The sequence below is a fragment of the Chiloscyllium plagiosum genome, unplaced genomic scaffold (assembly GCF_037043375.1).
Source record: "Chiloscyllium plagiosum isolate Xiang-an unplaced genomic scaffold, Cpla_swu_hap1 HiC_scaffold_7, whole genome shotgun sequence".
Lineage (NCBI taxonomy): Eukaryota > Metazoa > Chordata > Chondrichthyes > Orectolobiformes > Hemiscylliidae > Chiloscyllium > Chiloscyllium plagiosum.
In genome coordinates, this window is record NW_028270145.1 from 113,310,078 (window position 1) to 113,323,532 (window position 13,455).

A 13,455-nucleotide genomic window follows, 5' to 3' on the forward strand; every position below is an offset into this window, starting at 1 on the left:
AGCTTATTGCTGGTTTTAAGGAGCCACAATGTTGCTCAGAGTCGAGCAGAATCTCAGGACACAATGCACAGGCGTCAGCCACGCACATCCCTCATCAACAGAAATTTGCCAGTCCCTCTCAACCAACCTGGAACATCTCCAATTCATTCATCGGACACTGTGGAAGCACAGAGCTCCTTCACAGTAATCAGTATTGAAAAGCTGCTGCAAGAGCACTATGGGAGCAGCGGCAGGCACCTACCTCACCGGTTGCATCCCAGGGCTGCTTGCTTACTCTCTCAGTGCACACTCACTGAACACCTATCTGCATGCTCACAGCCTCCCAAGCCTTACCGTGCCAATTTGTGCATGCACACAACCAGGCAGCTTGTCCTCCATCTGGCAGGCGCCCATCTTGCTATGCTGCAGCTTGTCTCATTAATCTCACATTCACTCCATAACAAACACACTGCATGTGCAGCAAGCAGGCAGCCCTGTCTCATAGTCTCAGGGGAGCAGACCTCACTGAAGCCCATGGAGGCACCTGTCAGTGTGGGGGTCCCAGCACTGTCAGTCAAGGCCTCCCATACCAATCCAGGTGATTGACCACAATCAGGTGCCTGGTCGGGATGACATCACCTCTGCAGTGGGGGCCATACCTCAATAGTGCAGGGGCGTGGTTCACACTCTGTCCTGAGTGTCTGTAGTAACCAGTCTGAGGCAGGAGTGTTAGGGCGTGTGAGGTCGGAAAGATGCACAATCATCGATCAGGTCAGTGCATTTTCTGGAGCTCTCAAGGCAGTGGGCCACGCTCAGTCCGTCAGACAGTCCACAGAAACAAAGGCAAAAGGTGGATGATGTTTCATGGGGACTGCTGTCATTAGGAGGAAGACTCAGGAGCCTTTTGGGCGAGTGGTGCTGGAAAAGCACAGCAGGTCAGGCAGCATCTGAGGAGCAGGAGAATCGACATTTCAGGCAAAAGCCCTTCATTTTCTTGGATGCTGCCTGACCTGCTGTGCTTTTCCAGCCCCACACTCTTGACTGTAATCTTCAGCATCTGCAGTCCTCACTTGTGCGTAACCTAAAGGGAGCTGCAGGCTGTGGGAAAGATGGATAAAAAATCTAAAGGAGGCAACGGTATTTGTAAGGGGAGGTGCGGAATATGGTAAAGCATGGATGGGAACAGGGTCATGCAGAAGTTAAAAGGAGTTGCCCATGATCAGGGGCATCCTGGCTTCAAAAGGGAAGACAGTGTATGTTCACACCTGGCACGGTCACCCCATATGCCAGGGTTTGAAAAGGGGTAGGCCAGCAGTTGAAGTCTCATGTAGACTGGTTGGGATGGGCAATGTACAAATAGGGCTTGCAGGATGAGCTATCAGGAAGGGGTCATTGATGCTTGGGGTCTCCCCAGTATGTTCAGGCAGAGGTTGGATGCCACTGGTTAGGGAGCACCTACTGTCACCTTCCATCGTGCTAGAAATCGACAGTAGGCAATGGGGAAGAAGATGACTGTGATCATACTTGGTGTAGACAGTGAGGGAAGAATTGAATGACGTGAAAGTGGGGGGCAGGGCTGTTGATGTTGGTGCAAGTGGAGGAAAGATGATGATTTAATTTGATTATTGTCACGTGTACCAAGATACAGTGAAAAGTATTGTTTTATGTGCTATCCAGGTAAATCATACTTTACATAAATACATCAGGATAATAGAACAGAATGCAGAATGTAACGTTACAGTGACAGAGAAGGTGCAGAGAAAGATTAACTCTAATATATGAGAGGCCTGTTCAAAAGTCTGATAACAGCAGGGAAGAAGTTTCCAAGGTGAGCTAGGCAGCAGCACAGAGGTCATGCTAGTTTAGTGTTGTAGGAGATTGAGGGAGAGTGACAGCGAGTGAGGGAAGATAATAAATGTTGTAGAGCATGAGCCTGAGCAGTTTTATTTGACAAAGACTGACTGACTTTTTTGGAATCAAAACTCATATTGGACTTGAAACATTAACTCTTGACAGATGCTGCCAGACCCCCTGAGCGTATCCAGCACTCTCTGTTTCCGTTCTTTAATTGTCTGACCTATGCGTTTAGAAATGCTGGGATCACAATAAAGATTGTGAATTGTTTGGATTTGAAGGGGTTCAGTTACATAGATCTTTAAAATGAGCAGGTGCAGAAAATAATCAAGAAAGCTAATGGAATGCCAGCCATTATATCTAGAGGACTGGAGTACAAGGATGCAGAAGTTGTGCTGCAGTTATACAAATTCCTGGTGAGAGCCCACCTGGGAGTACTGTGAGCAGATCTGGGCACCACAGAATACCTTCACCTTGGAGAGAATACAACACAGGTTTACAAGAATGATACCTGGACTTCCGGAGAGATCATACAAATTAAGCCTTTTATCTGTAGAATTTTAGAAGGTTGAAGGTGATCTGAATGAAATCTTCATTATGGGGTGCCAATTGAAGACTGAGATGAGAAATTTCTTCTCTCAGAGGTTGTGAGTCTTTGAAACTACTTGTGTATATTTAACACTGAGATAGATAGTTGATAGTAGGGGAGTCAAGGAGTTCATGAAAAATGGATGTGGGGAATGTCAGAGCGGCCATGATCCTGTTGAATGGTGGAACAGGCTCAAGGGGCCAAAGACTTACTCCTGTTCCTATTTCTTATGGTCTTATATTAATAAGAGAGTACAGGGTAGATGAAGATAAACTATATCCACTGGTTGGGGATTTGAGAATTAGGGGGCACAGTCTATAAATTAGGGCCAAACTGTTCAGGAGAGATGTTAGGAAGCACTTTTACATACAGAGAGAGGGTGGTAGAGGTTTGGAACTCTTTTCCACAAATGGCAGTGAATACTATAACAGTGGTTAATTTTAAATCTGAAATAGATAAATTTTTCTTAAGCAAATTTAGTAAGGGACATGGTCAAAGGTAGGTATACAGAGTTCGGCCACAGATCAGGCATGACCTTATTGAACATTCTCAGGGACTGAATGGCCTACTCCTGTTCCCATGGGAGTGCTAAATTGCCAAGTGGGAAGCAAGATGAAGCAGTGAATAGCTCTCAAATATTAGTCACCAGTAGAGCTGGCCTGTTTTGAAATGTAAGCTGTTTTGATGCATGCACAGACAAGTTAGCACAGTATTGGGCAAAAGGATTATTATCCCAGACTTGACGCATCATTGCTTCATTGTTTTGAAGTGGAATTTTTTTTCCTCAGGATTTACTGAGTGAAACGTGTTGCTCAAGGGGAGGGTCTTAATTTTTAAATAGCTGGGTGTCTTTTTTAGTTCCGATCAGTCCCTGTTGGATGCCATGATAGCAGGGAGTGCTCATTGCAATATTTTAAAACTGTTTTTTCTCTTTTGCACTGTAAGGAGTTGGTTTTCGAAGAGTTTGGACCAAGGCCAGTTATTGACCTAGTTTTACGGTAAGTTATGCAACTTGCTTCCCTTTGCACAAGTTTGCTTATTAAAAGGAACAGTTGATGTTGGGTCTGAAAGGTTTGTAGTGGGATCTCTATCTCCTCTAGCAACTTCTTTTCCCAATTCCCACACGTGTGCACTTTGCAAAATTTCCACTGGGATTAGATTGGTGACTGGGCAGAGGTCTGTAAATATCAATGGAGTCCAGTGTAGAAAATATTTCCAGTTGTGAAGCGGGGTATAAAACTAAGATGCCATCAAATTAAAGACAGACACAAATAAGGCTGACAGGGAATTGAGAAGAATCCTCTTTACTAGGAGAGTTGTGACAGTGTGAAACTCGCTCCCACAAGGCAATGGTTTTCAGTTAAAAAAGCACAGATGCTTTTGAAGGAGAAACTCAATAAGCACACGACAGCAGAAGAAAGGTAAATGGATAAAATGTGGAGCTGGAAAGGCCCAGCAGGTCAGGCAGCATCGGAGGAGCAGGGAAATTAATGGTTCAGGTCAGGACTGAGAAGAATTAGCTGAGGGGTTAGATGCAATAGGTGACAGATGGATTGTGTAGAGACTACAAATAAAGTAGACCAGTTGGCCTATGTAAATGTGAAGCTACTGAAGACTCCCAATGTTTTGCACTCTGTTGGGTTCGGTGTCTAGCTCTCTATTTCTCTCTCACTATCTGTCCCCTGGCTCAGTCCATGATTAACTTGCTGTCAGGAGATAAAGTTAAAATAAGAAATTATTGGCATGAGCTCCACACCAAGTAAAATAAACCGTGATCTTAGAGAATAAAAATAGAGAATTCTGGAGAGTGAAACGGAGTTAATTTGCAAATCCAGTCTGACTCTCTTTTGAAACTGAATAGGATGTAAAATGGTTGTTTTTATACTTTTGACAGAGTGAGAGGGAAGATTGAGGGGGACAGACTTGAGTATCCTCATTAAGCCAAAAGACAAGGGGAGTGCTAGTGGTGGTAAAGGACAGATAGAGGTGTAAAGTGTGTGTAAATAAAGATCTGGAAAGGAGAAAATAGATGCCCTCTGCTGAGAACAAAGCCAACAAGATGCATATAGACATGACTGGGGATATTAATAAAAACAGTATACAGAGTACAAAAATAATGAGGTTGTGGAACTCAGTGTTGTGTGTTAGAGGCTGTAAAGTGTCCAAGAGGAAAATGAGGTGTTGTTCCTCAAGCTTGTGTTGAGTTTCATTGGAATAGTGTAGCAAGCCCAGAGTAGAAATGTATGAGAGCAAGGTGGTCTATTAGTGATGATATTGAGATTATTTATCACACAAAGAAGTGTCCTGATAGAGGAAATAATACATCATAAAGTTAGGTTATCTAAAATCATATTCTTCCTTTCTAATTTTCACATTCTGCTTCCTTGTCTCATTCCATCCTGCTGCTTTTTAAGGGCAAGGATTATTGATCAAAGAACCATTATAGAGTCATAGAGATATACAGCACGGAAACAGACCCTTAGGTCCAACTCATGCATGCCGACCAGATATCCCAACCTCATCTAGTCCCGCTTGCCAGCACTTGGCCCATATCCCTTCATATCTTGTTATCTGCTTGTGGAGTTGAATGCTTGATATCAATGATTAAGAGGAGGGAACAAAATGTAATATTGCTAAGTTTGCAAGACAGCACAATGCTGGATTGGAGGGTGCGCTGTGTGGAGGATGCAGAGATGCTTCAGTGAGATTTGGACTAACCAGTGTGCAAATGCATGGCAGATGCTGTATAATGGGGATAAATAAGAGGTTATCCACTTTCAGAGCAAAAAACAGGAAGACAGATCATTTTCTGATGGGTGATAGTTTGGAAAGGGGGAAGGGCAATGAGTGGGTGTCTTTGTACACCAGTTGCTGAAAGTAAGCGTGCAGGTGCATCAGACAGTGAAGGAAGTAAATTGTATATTGGCCTTCATAGTGAGTGGATTTGAGTTCAGGAGCAGGGATGACTTGCTGCATTATACAGGGATTTGGTGGGACCACACCAGTAGATTTTTGTGCAGTTTTGATCTCTCTATCTGAGAAAGGATATTCTGGGTATAGAGGGAATGCAGCAAAGATTGACCAGATTTATTTCTGGGATAGTAGAATTGGTACATGAAGAGAGACTGGTTTGGCCAGGACTATATTCATTGGAGTTTAGAAAAATGAGGGGGACCCCATTAGAAACTTAATTCTAACAGGACTAGACAGGGAGTCTAGACCATGGGCTATAGTTTAAGAATATGGAGACCATTTAGCATTGAGATGAAAAGTGTCTTCACCCAGAGAGTGGTGAGCCTGTGGAATTCTCTGCTACAGAAAGCAGTTAAGGCCACAATATTGAATGTTTTCAAGAAAGAATTAAATACAGCTGTTGGGGCTAATGCAATCTAAGGATATGGGGAGAAAGAGGATACAGGGGACTTAATTGGATGATTAGTCCTGATCACCTTGGGGTGCAGAACAGCCTGAAGGGCTGAATGGCCTATTCCTGCTCCTATTTTCTATGTTTCTGTGTTCTGACATTGATTATTAAGCCTCAGGGCTTTATGCAGGTCCTCTCCACAATGTCTAAACAAGATTCCATTTCTTGTCTAGAAGTACCATGTTGTAACTCTTAGTGAATATACCTGTTTGTCAGTTGTGTTCACCCTCCTGCCTTGGATATTTGAAGTTGATCAAACATTTTGAAATAAAAGTTTCATCAAGGCTGTGAAAAAATGAACTATCTTTTTGCACGACCTTGAGTAGAAATTGAGTTCAAAATATGTGGATTCCACGTCCTCTTGCCCACACCCAAAATAACGTGTCCGGAGTCTTGACTGAGGCACCTTGAATCATAGAATCCCTACAGTGTGGTGGAAGCAGTCCCTTGAGTCCAACCCTACAAAGAGCATCCCATCTAGATCCACTTCCCTACCATTTCCCACACAGATTCACCTGAGGGTGGAGTTGAACCTGGGACCCCGGACTTTGAGAAGCAGCAGTGTTAACCACTGAGCCACCATGCCATTTCAGGTATTTTCCAAATGTTGGCTTGGGGCACTGGGGAGAGCTCCCTGCTCCTCTTCAGGATAGTGAGAATGAGATCCTTCATATCCCAAGGAAGGCAGTCTGCGATCTTGGTTTCGTATCTCATCTGAAAAGTAGAGCTTCCAACAACACCTCGTCTAATAGGCACTACACTGTTACTCCAATCGCTGGGTGTGATCCAATAACATTGGAAGTTGGAATTCAATTGAAGATGTTGACCCTCATGTGCAATGCATATTGTCCAATGAGGATGAGCACATGTGATGCCATTGTAATTGAATACCTTTCTGGCGCATTTAGAATAGATGTTCAGAAGTTATAAAACAGCATAAATCAATGACTGGGGCAAGAATTGGCAATATTGTTGGGTTGGTTAACTGGTTAACTATCCTTCAGGGAAGGAAAACTTCTGTCCTTAGCTAGTCTGATCTACTTGAGACACAAGACCCACAGCAACATAGTTAACTCTTAACAGCCTTCCGAAATGGCCCAAAGCAGTTCAGCTTTTTCAGAACCCGGTTTGAAAACTTAGCCGAGGGGGTTAGTGTCCTCATGTATACTTAAGGCTGAGTGGAAGGGGTTCTTCATTAGTCAGGAAATCAAGTGCTACAGGGGAAGGTAGAAGGAGTGGAGGTGTGGTAATATTGGATCAGCCACAAACCTATTGAATGGAGGACTTAATACAGGGCCTAACTTAATACATGACCCATGGCAGGGGCTAGTGGTTTGAACTCATGTGAGAGGCAGCAGTGAATATGTTTCTGAAATTTCTGAGTAGATGTGGAAGAGTTCAAAGGAGACTGTTCCTTGATCATTCCTCATTTTGTTGCTAGACTCACTGCACAACCTGTCAGCTAGTCATCGCACTCAACAATTCAAACCAGCCTCGTCCTACCCTGCATGCTGGACATACTTGTGGTGTCAGATTTGGTGTCAACATGAGACAGGTTGATCTTGTTTGTGTTCCTACTTCCTCTCAGTGATTCTGTGTACAGCAATGTGCCTGGTTCTAGACACCACAGGTTTGGAACTTAATGTGAAGGTTTCAGAAAGAGAGCAATAAAGACAAAAAATATACAATCACAGGGTTAGCTCCAAGAGTGAAGGACTTGGATGGATTCATTGGAGAAACTGGGGTCATTTTGCCTACTGTAGAGGAGATTGAAGCAAGGGGAACATGATTGAGATATAAAAAATATGGTGGGCGTGGATAGGATAGATAGGAAGAAACGTTTCCCTTGAGAGAGGGATCAATAACCAGAGGGCATAGGTTTGATGTAAGACGCAGGTAGGTTAGAGGAAAAGACCTTTTACCCAGAGGGTGGTGGGAATCTGGAACTGGCTGCTGTAAGGATGGTAGTGGCAGACATCCTCAACATTTTAAGAAGTATTTAGATGCCTACTTACAATGTCAAGATATACAGTGCTAGAGAGTGGAATTAGCATAGTTAGGTGGTTGATTTTGATTGGCACAGGCTCAATGGGCTGAAGGGTCTTTTCTGTGCTGTAGATCTGTATAAATCTATGATTGTATGAGGTGACGGGGAATTTATTAAGAGGCAAAGCAAAACTATGAATTGCTGGGGTAACCTAAAAAAAGAGAGAGGGTTTCCAATTGGCTGACAGGCTGGCAAGTGGAAAGCACAGGGTCAAGGTGGCAAAACAACCAGAGTTAACACAAGGTATTCATAGGGAGAGGCTGCATAGGCTAGGGCTTTTTGCACCAGAGCATTCGAGGCTAAGGAGTGACCTTATAGAGGATTTTAAAATCATGAAGGGTATAGGCAAAATGAATGGCAGGTGTCTCTTCCTTATGATGGGGGATTTCGAGACTAGGGGCATATTTTAAGGTAAGAGGAGAAAGACTTGCAAAGGACATGAGCTTTTTTTTACACAGTGTGGTTTGCATGTGGAATGAATTTGTAGAGGAAGTGCTGGATGTGGATACAGTTACAATGTTTAACAGACATTTGGATAAGTCCATGAATAAGAGAGGTTTGGAGAGATATGGATCAAACCCAGGCAGGTCGGATTAGTTTAATTTAAATTTGGGATTATGGTCGGCATGGACTGGTTGGACCGAAGAGTCTGTTACTACGTTGTGTGACTCTGTCTCTATTGAGCTTTCAGGTTTGGGGATAAACTGCTTGGTAGGATACAAGTTGAGGAGCAGGCTTCACAGGAAAAATAAATAAATCTTGCTGAGAAAAGAAATTGCAGCGAAATGGCAAAAGAGCAGGGGGATGGGATGAACTGAATTACTTCCTGAAAGAATTAGTAGAGATTGGCTGAATGGCATCCTTCCGTAAAGCTTGATTAGATGAATCTACGTATAGCATATACCTCTGGCTTCTAGATTAGAGTGGTGCTGGAAGAGCACAGCAGTTCAGGCAGCATCCGAGGAGCAGTAAAATCGACGTTTCGGGCAAAAGCCCTTCATCAGGAATAAAGGCAGAGAGCCTGAAGGGTGGAGAGATAAATGAGAGGAGGGTGGGGGTGGGGAGAGAGTAGCATAGATTACAATAGGTGAGTGGGGGAGGGGATGAAGGTGATAGGTCAGGGGCAGGGGGAGATTGGAGTGGATAGGTGGAAAAGAAGATAGGCACGTAGGACAAGTCATGGGGACAGTGCTGAGCCTGAAGTTTGGAACTGGGGTGAGGTGGGAGAAGGGGAAATGAGGAAACTGTTGAAGTCCACATTGATGCCCTGGGGTTGAAGTGTTCCGAGGCGGAAGATGAGGCGTTCTTCCTCCAGGCGTCTGGTGGTGAGGGAGCGGCGGTGAAGGAGGCCCAGGACCTCCATGTCCTCGGCAGAGTGGGAGGGGGAGTTGAAATGTTGGGCCTCGGGGTGGTGTGGTTGATTGGTGCGGGTGTCCCAGAGATGTTCCCTAAAGGGCTCTGCTAGGAGGCGTCCAGTCTCCCTAATGTAGAGGAGACCGCATCGGGAGCAACAGATACAATAAATGATATTAGTAGATGTGCAGGTAAAACTTTGATGGATGTGGAAGGTTCCTTTAGGGCCTTGGATGGAGGTGAGGGAGGAGGTGTGGGCACAGGTTTTGCAATTCCTGCGGTGGCGGGGAAGGTGCCAGGATGGGAGGGTGGGTTGTAGGGGGGCGTGGACCTGACCAGGTAGTAATGGAGGGAACGGTTTTTGCGGAAGGTGAAAAGGGGTGGGGAGGGAAATCTTCCCCTGGTGGTGGGGTCCTTTTGGAGGTGGCGGAAATGTTAGTGGATGATTTGGTTTATGAGAAGATTGTTAGGGTGAAGGTGAGCACCAGGGGGGTTCTGTAGGGCTTTTGATGAAGGGCTTTTGCCCGAAATGTCGATTTTCCTGCTCCTCGGATGCTGCTTGCACTGCTGTGCCTTTCCAGCTCCACTAATCCAGAATCTGGTTTCCAGCTTCTGCAGTCTACCTATATACCTCTGGCTGTCAGTGATTGGTAAACATGTCTTCTACACAGAATTGAGGACCAGCTGGTGCATTAACCAGGGCCTGAGGCTTTTGGGGTCTGTAGTACTTTGGACAGGGCTGCTGTTCACTGGGTGGGGGAAGCTGTGTTGCTGACCACTGATTGGGCACAGTGTTGCTGCGCACTGGTTGTTGGGGGGAGTTGGCAGGGAACGCGAAATGCTGTGCATTGATTGTGGAGGCAGGGCAGCTATGCACTGGCTGTGAGGACAGTGCTGCTGCGTACTGTTCAGCTGTGTGCAGGCATATTTTTCATTTTGGGCAAGGAAGATTAAGAAGATCCTGAACAGAAGAATCTAAACTTACAGGGAGCTTGACAGAGCAGGTCTGAGGAGGCAGAGTTTCCTCTGTTAACTGGACAATTAACCAGAGCTTCTGGGGTTTAAGGTAATTGGTAATAGGAGCAGAGGAAAATGAGACATCTCTTCACCCAGAGGGTTGTTAAGGTGATTGAACATGTACCTGACAAATGAATAACCAACAGGGTGTGAAGAGTGGATGGATTGGATGTGATTTTGAAAGAACTATCAGGATGGGCATGATGGTCTGAATGGCCTCCATCTGTGCTGAAATTAAGATTCTATAACCCTACCTTTGGAATCCAGCACAGAAAAAAAGGCCCTTCAACCCATTGAGTAAGTGCCGGTCTAAACCAACTATCTATTTTAATCCCCTTTGCCAGCACTTGGCCCATAATCTTGTGTGCCTTGACATCACAAGTAAACATCTAAATACTCCTTCAATGTTAGGAGGGTTTCTGCTTTGACCACAGTTATGGGCAGTCAGTTGCAGAGTCTCACCACCCTCTGGGTGAAAAAGATTTCCCTTGCATCACCATGGAAACATATGAGCAGGAGTAGCCCATGCAGCCTGTGGTTGACCAAACATTTTAATGGCTTTTACTCACACCATCTCCATAACATAGAACATAGAAAAATACAGCGCAGTACAGGCCCTTTGGCCCTCGATGTTGCGCCGATCCAAGCCCACCTAACCTACACTAGCCCACTATCCTCCATATGCCTATCCAATGCCCGTTTAAATGCCCATAAAGAGGGAGAGTCCACCACTGCTACTGGCAGGGCATTCCATGAACTCACGACTCGCTGAGTAAAGAATCTACCCCTAACATCTGTCCTATACCTACCACCCCTTAATTTTAAGCTATGCCCCCTCGTAATAGCTGACTCCATATGTGGAAAAAGGTTCTCATGGTCAACCCTATCTAAATCCCTAATCATCTTGTACACCTCTATCAAGTCACCCCTAAACTTTCTCTTCTCCAATGAAAACAGCCCCAAGTGCCTCAGCCTTTCCTGCTATAACCCTGTATAGCATTGGTTATCGGAAATCTATCAATCCCTACCTTGAGTATACTCAAAGTCTGAGCTTCTGTGGTAGAGAATTCCAAAGGTTCACAACCCTCTGACTTAAATAAAATACTCAACTTGCTCATAAATGGCATCCTCCTTATTTTTAAATAGTGCCTCGAATTCTAGTTCCACTTTACCTTAAACAAAGGAAGTATTTTACCTGAATCTACCCTGTCTATTCTTTGAGGTATGTTATAAATTTCATTGAGATGAACTCTAAATCTTCGAATCTCTAGATAATACAGGTCTAGTTTTCCCAATCTTTCTGCACCTGCATGTTATCCCTCAGTGATGTAAAGGGTCTTTATAACAATCAGGGATAGCTTCACAGTTATCAATACCATGTTGTCTCAGTTTCAGATTGTTTTAATGATTGGAGTTTGAATTCCATCAATGGCCACGGTGGGTTTTGAAACCATGTCCTAGCAGGATTGCTACTGCTCAATGAAGTTAGCACTGGGCCATCATCTCCTACTGCAGTGGTTTCTTTATTTAGCTGTGACTCCTGGTTTTCGGCATAACTTGAGATTGTGAACTTGACCATCCCTGGAACAAGTCTGATGAACGTTTATTTTACTCCCTATAATCAGAGATTTTACAGCATGGAAAGAGACTCTTCAGCCCATTTGTGGTCTGCTAGTCATCAAACACCTATCTATTCTAATCCCATTTTCCAGCACTTGGCCTGTAGCCTCGTGTGCTATTATATTTCAAGTGTTCATCTAAATAATTATTAAATGACTTCAGGGTTCCTGCCTCTCAACCTCTGAGCCAGTCAGTTCCAGATATCCATCACCCTCGGGCTAAAAAGATTTTTCCTCAAATCCTTCTAAATCCCCTGTTCCTTATCTTAAACCTATGCCCTTGGTTATTGACCCCTCTATTCAGAGGAAAGGTTTCTCCCCTATCTAACCCATGTATGCCCTTCAGAATTTCGTCATCTCAATCAGATCCATTCCCTCCCCCTCAACCTTCTCTGCTGTAAGGAAATCAACCTCAGCCTCTTCCAACCTTCATAATTGAAACTCTCCTGCCCAGGAAATATCCAGTAAATCTCTCGAGAGATCAAATCTTTCCTATATGGCAATAATATCTTTCCTGAGACCAAAACTGCACACAGTACTCCAAATGTGGTCTACAATCAAACCCCCTTGCGATGAAAGCTGACACTCCAATTGGATTACTGCACCTGCATGTTATCCCTCAGTGATGTAAAGGGTCTTTATAACAATCAGGGATAGCTTCACAGTTATCAATACCATGTTGTCTCAGTTTCAAATTGTTTTAATGATTGGAGTTTGAATTCCATCAATGGCCACGGTGGGTTTTGAAACCATGTCCTAGCAGGATTGCTACTGCTCAATGAAGTTAGCACTGGGCCATCATCTCCTACTGCAGTGGTTTCTTTATTTAGCTGTGACTCCTGGTTTTCGGCATAACTTGAGATTGTGAACTTGACCATCTGTGACAAGCTTGGCCTTGTGTTGCCCCTTCCAATTTGTTGTGGTGTTTTTTGTGTTGCTAAAGCAAGTGTTAGAGTCATAGAGTCCTACAGCACGGAGACAGGCTCTTCGGCCCGAACTGGTCCATGCTGACCAAAATCGTCATCATCACTAACCCCATTTCCCTCCACTTGGCCCATTTCCTTCTAATCCTTACCTATCCATATATCTGTCCAGATGCCTTTTAAATGTTGTTAATGTACCTGCCTCAACCACTTCCATTGGCAGCTTAATCCATATACGCACCACCCTCTGTTTAAAAAAGGTTGTCCCCTCAGGTTTCCTTTTGTTCGTTCCCCTCTACCCTTAAACTAATGCCCTCTCGTCCTTGATTCCCCAACCATGGGAAAAAAGACTGCATTCACCCAATCCATGCCTCTCATGATCTTATGCACTTTTATAAAATCCCCCCTCAGTCTCCCTACGCTCTAAAGAAAAAAGTCCCAGCTTGACCAACCTCTCCTTATAACTTGGACTGTTGAGTCCTGGCAATATCCTTATAAATTTCTTCTGCACTCTTTCCAGTTTAATAACATCCTTCCTGTAGCAAGGTGACCAAAACTGAACACAATACTTCAAGTGCGGCCTCACTAATGTCCTGTACAACTGCAACATAACTTCCCAATTTTTATACTCCTTGCCCTGACTGACGAAG

General features: G+C 44.3%; 1 protein-coding gene across 2 annotated transcripts in view; it reads left to right on the forward strand.

The window, feature by feature from the left end:
* The window catches only part of LOC122551828 (gap junction gamma-1 protein-like), a 59,312-nt gene that overhangs the window by 25,875 nt on the left and 19,982 nt on the right, over window positions 1-13,455 (forward strand). The window contains exon 2 of one of the 2 annotated variants that reach the window (XM_043694320.2): window positions 3,368-3,420. The exons of the other annotated variant lie outside the window; for it this stretch is intronic. The gene's annotated coding sequence lies outside the window, so the exon portion shown is untranslated. The remainder of the gene's footprint in view (window positions 1-3,367; window positions 3,421-13,455) is intronic. 2 annotated transcript variants of the gene reach the window in all.